We start from the raw sequence: 6,874 nt of genomic DNA on the forward strand, positions 1-6,874 counted from the left end.
TCTTAGGTAAATTGAAGCTCAAAGTTGAAGCTTCCCTAATATTTCAAGCTATTTGGAAGTAGTGGGAGAAAGTAAGACATCTAATATTTGGGAATGATTTGGTTTATCATCTTCACAAAATCTATGGGGAAAAATCTATTTGGTGGATCTTAGAAGAAATGATAAGCCCCTTGTCCTTCTTCAAGATTTTCCTACAAAGAGATGGTCCATAAATGTTATTAATAAGTTCAATGATATTATATCTAAAGGTAATCTTATCAGTTGGCAAGAAGTGATTTCAATGTATAATATACCTCTCTCACACAAAAGGATCTTTTCCATCCTAAAATAGGTATGTGGTACTCTCAATCTCCTGAGGTTGATGATAAGCTCTCCCTACTAAGATGGCCATATGGGTCTCCCTTGTGCTCCACCAAGGCCAACAATGTATATAACCTTCTGTTGGATTCCTCTATCATTCTTGAACATTGTAATTCCAAATGGTCTTGTTACCTTGACCATCAAAATTGGATTAGAATCCTTGGTAACCTCTGACACTTACCCATCAAGCCCAAAACTCAATGTTTAATGTGGCAGATGCTCTTGCATAGGCTTCCCTTCTTTAATTTGATGGTGAACCCTCTACCCAATTAGTTTGTCAACTCCTTGAATCTATTCTCCATGTTTTCTTTTATTGCCCCTTTGTGAAGGCGGTTTGGAAGTCCTTAACATCTATGTGGGCAATTTGATTTCTATTTTTCAAGTGATATTTAGTTTTATTCCTAGGATTGATAAAAATAATGTAATATTTTATACTTTATTTTTGCTCCTCTTATGCTTTGGCACATCTATAAGATTAGGAATGATGATATTTTTTAGGGTAGTCATAGAATTTTTATCTAGTCTTTGTGGAGACTCGTTCATTTAACATATCTATGCATGTGATTATGACTCTACAAGTGAAAGATCATCCATTGGCTAAAGTCATCAAAAAATGCGCATCCAACCTTAGGAAAGAAGGCATCGCCTTTGAATTTTAGTGATTTCAGTTATTTCATGATGTTAGTTAGAGGAATGATTTATATGCATTTTTATAGATACTTGCCCCATATTTGCATGTGTATGATGTACTTGTATCTTTTACTTTATGTGTGACATTTTTGATGTGGTTGAGGGATTGAGTCATAGTCACCTACTAGTCAGGATCTACACAATGCACCACTTCCTGCCATTGTCTACTTAGTTTAGACTATATGTGTATGTGCATGCTCAAAGCTTATGCAGATTGCAAGCACCAGGTATCAACTTCCCTAAATTGACAGGAAAGCATATTGTATTGCAGTATCTTATTGGTAAAAGAAGGGAGATAATTAGTCCAAATCATAACCCTAAGCCAATTATCCTAGAAAGTAGGATAAGTATCTGAGTGGTTTACCTTTTGGAATTCATTTAGTGACATGAATTCATGATTTTGACCCTGGAGTTTGATTATGTTATTTGTCTTCAGTTGAGTTGTCATATTTAGTCTTGTGAGTTTGTTGTGATTTTCAGTTATAATCAAATCAAATTAAAAGATAATTTAATAGATATTTTATAAAGAAAAACCAATATTTAATTAATTGAGAAATTAATTAAATTAAAGAATTAAATTTAAAGATATAATTAAAGTTCTAATTTTGGCAAAAGCATATTTATTTAATTTAATAACAATAAATTTAGGAGTTTCATTTTTATAATAAACTCTAAATATTATTATTAGTTAGGATAATAAATATGTTATTAAAAACATCTTGTGAATTAATTTAAAAAGGAAAAAAATTGATTTAATAAAGATATTTTAATTAATTTGTAAAAAGGTTGCACATGAAAATTAAAATATAATAAAATAATTAAGGAAAAGGGTTTCACGTGATTGCAAAATTGAAGCCCTAATTTGGGGAAAAACTCTTTATTAGGAAATTAGAGCTCATTTCTTAATACTAAGATTTGGAGGAGCCAATTTTCGAGAAGAAGATTTTTGGAAGAAGGGAAAATTGCTTGTGAGCTCTGTGTGTTCATTATTTTAGCATCAAATTCAAGTAGGATCTTGTGGGTTTTGCACAATAGTTTTCATTCTTTGATTTCTCTATCTTCTGCGTGTTTGTTGTGGGTCTGTTTTCAGAATTTTAAATTGAGTTGAAACCCTTGTTGCAAATTTCATTATTCTTCATTTTGGAATCATCTATATATGAATTGAGAATTAGAAACCCTCATTTTGTAAATTTTTAGAGAATTGCATTTTGAAATGAGTAGGGTTTTGAAAAGAAATCAAGAATGTTATATATAACTTGGTAGGACATGGACCACTACCCCCACCTCCCCTGCTCTTTCTCTCCCCACAACGGTTGTTGTAAGGATTGCACGAAACAATCTTGTTGTGGTAGCAGCATCTACTGCTAACACAATACCCTATTGTTGTGATAGCGTTGCCATTAAGGTCAGCAAGCCATAAACATTCTTTTTTTAAAATAAAAAAATTTAAGTGTTTTATATTTACTAAATTTTATATTTTAATAAATGTTTTAATATTTTTAAATGCTTATTAATTAATTTAATTAATATAGTTTTAATTATTATTTATTAAATTTTAAATATTATTATTTATTATTTATTATTTATTATTTTATTATTAGATTAATAATTATTTATTAATAATTTAATATAAGTTTGTTTGTTTTTTTATTGATAAATGACCAAAGCCTTTGATTAACTTTAAATAAAATGATACAGCTCAGGTTTCTCTATTCAAACAAGCACTAGTAGGAAAGAATGGAGAAGAAAGCCTCTAGTCTCATCCGAGACCTTATTCCTTTATTATTACACTATAAAAGGGGCATACCCCAATTTCACATATGAGTATTTATTACAAAGAAAGTCGACAGTAATCCTTATTTGAATATGAGAGCTCTATAGTGATCTAAATCAACCATATGTAATTTTCTCCAAATGAACCAACTAACCAGAGCTTAAGACGCTTAGTAGGCATCCCTTCTTTGTTGTTTTGTCAGTAGCTCACAAATCTATTAAACAGAAATCCACTTAACAAGAAGTCATTAGTAGTGTCAGTAAGTGATACAGATGAATAACCTAATAAGAAATTTACAGTCTTTGTCAGTCTTTCTCAAAAAATTTGAGTGATATTACCAGCCCTACTTGTTCCTACTTATTCTTAGAAAACAAGTATTGAAGCCAAATCTATCTTGAAAAAATCAAGGAATAACACCACGTGCTTAGAACAATGTAATTATCCTGGTTATCATTAAATATTAATCAATTATTTAATTGAATTTTTTAACTTATGAAAGGATTAAATTTGGAGACTAGCTTATTAGATTATTTGAGGTCTATTTAATTTAATTAACTTGATTATCTTCATGAACTAGTAGTTTCACAATGAACACCATCATACTACATAAGTTACAAATCAATTTATAATAATACAAAGTATCAGATCTTGAGAGCTTGGGCTATCCCAGAGGCACTGAAACTCATGGTATCAGTTGCCTGAAAAAAAGTTAAGTTGAAAAAAACCAATAGATTAAGAAGTAACAAAACTAAACAATACTAGGATAAACCCTAATAGGTCGAATATCCAAGCTGCATCATGAAAGCCTAATTTATGCAAAGGGTAATCTGATACTGAAGCACCTAGATGAGGGGATTTGATCAAAACATGACTACTACTACCTACTGCTCTGTAATAGACATGATTACTTACACTTAGGAAGCCAAAAAAACTCCCATTCTCAAGTAATTACTACTGGGTAAGATGAAGTGACAATAGTGCAAAAGGAATGAAAGCTAGCCATTAAACATCTAATATGAAAAAGGAACTAAAAGGACAAGGTATTTGAATTACAAGTCTACCTTTAGAGTATTAAAAGATGATGGAAATAGGAACATATTAAAAAATAGACCCAGCTAGTAGATTCCTCGATAGGTCAAAATTTCAACTACCACATCTTCTTCATTAGAGTAATGCCTTCGTCATCTTTAGATAAAGCTACAATCGCATAAGATGTTCCTATCTTAATGCAAATTTCTCTTGAGAAGATTGAGAGTAACCAAAATTGGCATGAAATAAGAAAAGGAAGGAGAGGAAGCTCAAAGGGAATAAAATGATTATTGATCTCTGATAATTAAGAAATTTTTGCAATTAGCCCCCTCGTTAGCCAATTGATCACCCTTCTTATTACCTTCTTGATATATGTGGAATATCTGGGTATCTATCAACTTATCAAGAACATTAAGGACCTCCTCTAAACTTGAATTTAGAACCCAATTGGGCATAGCTCTATTCCTAATAGATTTTAGGATGATCTAGGAATCACCTTCAATTATAATTTTGGAGAGTCCTAGTTTTAGACAGAGTTGGAGCCCATCTTGCAATGCTTCCAACTCAGCAAGGTTATTAGTGGTTGGGACAATGGATTTAGCCCTTCTAGCTATCCAAAATCCTAAATCATTGGTGATAATACAACCTGTACCTGCTATGCCCAAGTTGCCTTTGGATGTGCCATCAAAATTTAACTTATACCATCCCATGGGAGGGGGTTTCCATCTACAATATTCCCTTGCCTCTTTATTTTCTTTTTATAAGTGAGCGGAGGGTTGATGAGGTTAGTCCATTTTTTCTTAATAAATCCATCATAGTTAGAGAAAGATCCTTCTTCCAACTGGTACTTCTTGAGATGAGAATTAAGTGTCTCTACTATGCTTGCCTCCATCTTTTTAACAATCTCATCTGGTTGTGTTTCCTAATCCCTAAATAATCTTCTATTTCTTTCTTTCCATACCTCCCAAATGAGGATAGAAGGGAAAATATTCCAAAAGTTGGTGGTCCAACTAGTGAGAAGATTAACTAATGAATTTGGCATGGGGGTGTGCCAACCCAACATGTGCCTAAGCCAGTCCCAATAGTGTTGAGTGTAACGGCAACTGAATAAAATGTGGTTTGTATCTTCACTATTTTATCTACATAACACTCATTTAGAGGGTCCTTCAAAACCCACCTTGTAGAATCTGTTAGCTGTGAGGATCTTGTTTTGATATGCCAATTATAGAAAGAACCCAGCCTTTGGTAGGCAGGATGGTTTGCAACATAGTTTGAGTGGGATATTCACCTTGTCCCTACTTTTGGAATTAGCAAGGGTTTTATAACCATCCTTAACCCTATATTTTCCATCATTTGAAGCTATCCAAACAAGCTTTTCATTCCTCTCCAGTTGTTTGATTTTTCTACTTTTGATGATCTTTTCATATATTTCTTTTTTCAAAGGTGTTAAATCTATATTGTCCAGAGCTTTCCACACCCAACTAATCATACCATTCTGAGAAATCTTTATTTTTTAATTACTAACCTTGCAACCCCATAAATTGACTAATTTCTCTTTGATTACTGCTAGAAACTCCAAGTTGTCTATAGGGGGATGTATGTCCCATGAGTCTTCCCAAAATAAGGTATCATCTCCCTTGCCAATATCCCAAGTGAGATATTTTATGATGAGGGCTTGGCATTTGATCATAAAATTCCAACTTTTAGATCCTTTAGGGAGGGTCTTCATTCTAAAAATAGAGAAGGGGTCTGCTTCATTAAGGTACTTATTATACATAATTTTAGCCCACTTATTGTTTCTTTCAACAAAGAGGTGCCATATTAATTTGGCCCCAAATGCTTCATTTTTTCAAATTAAGTTTTTCATGCCTATCCCTCCCGCATCCTTTGGATAACAAATATTTTCCATCTAATGAGTGCAAGCTTTTTGGAATCCTTGTCATTCCATAGGAAACTTCTAAGTAAAGTTTTGAACTTCTTATTAATATTCTTGGGTAGAGGGAGGCAAGAAAGGGGGAGGATAGGGATGTCAAATAGAATAGATTTTATCTTGGTTATTTTGCCTACTTTCAAAAGCAATTTATCTTTCCAGCCCCCTATCCTTGTCTCTAGTCTACCCAAAATATTTTGCCACACCTTGGTGGATTTACTTTCTTTTTCTAGTTCAATACCCAAGTATTTGCATGAGAATTCACCCTTCTTATTCCCCATGATATGATAGATCTACTTTTCTATTTTTGGCTTTGTGTTAATGCAGAAGATTTTACATTTTGCTGCATTTATTTTTTGGCCCAAAGCTGCAACATAAAGTTGAATGATGGATCTAATATTTAATGCATCTCTCATAGAATTGCCACTAGGTAGAATGGTTTCATCTACAAATTTTTGATGTGTGATATCGGGAATATTTTATGTCACCACAATACCCTTGATATCCCCTCTATTGTACGCAGCAGAGAGTGCTCTCCCAAAGGCTTCCCCATAATGATAAATAGAAATGGAGAGAGGGGATCTCCCTGCCTAATACCTCTAGAAGTTTTGAAGAAGCCCTTTGGGATCCCTTTTGAAAACACTGAGATCTTCTTGGTTGAGATGCATTGATATATAAGGTTGATCCATTGGCGAGTGATGGCATAGAACAATAGATGATTTTTAGCCCCTTTTTATGAACATTTGTCTATATCTTGTTAAAACTTATCATCTTTTAAGCCTATTATTTTGAACCTTTCAATGTATAAAGTATGAACTTATGGCATCAAAATGATAGTTGATATTATGTTTAAAAAGGGGGTTCATTATGTTAAATCTTTCTTCATGTATGTTTAACGTGGGTAGGTCTTCCTATAGAAAAAAAGATTGTGGAATCATTAGTTGAATGGTTAATGTTTTTCTTATAAATTAATAAATATGAATAGATGTTGTCAAAATTTTTGTGTGTATCATTGATGATTGTAGGAATTTAAGCCAAGTAGGAATCAACTGGATGGCAACAAAAGACTCACGTTGAGGAAGTGTTGGTGT

The sequence above is a fragment of the Cupressus sempervirens genome, chromosome 3 (assembly GCF_028749045.1).
Source record: "Cupressus sempervirens isolate cs-2001-9-10 chromosome 3, ASM2874904v1, whole genome shotgun sequence".
Classification (NCBI taxonomy): Eukaryota; Viridiplantae; Streptophyta; class Pinopsida; order Cupressales; family Cupressaceae; genus Cupressus; species Cupressus sempervirens.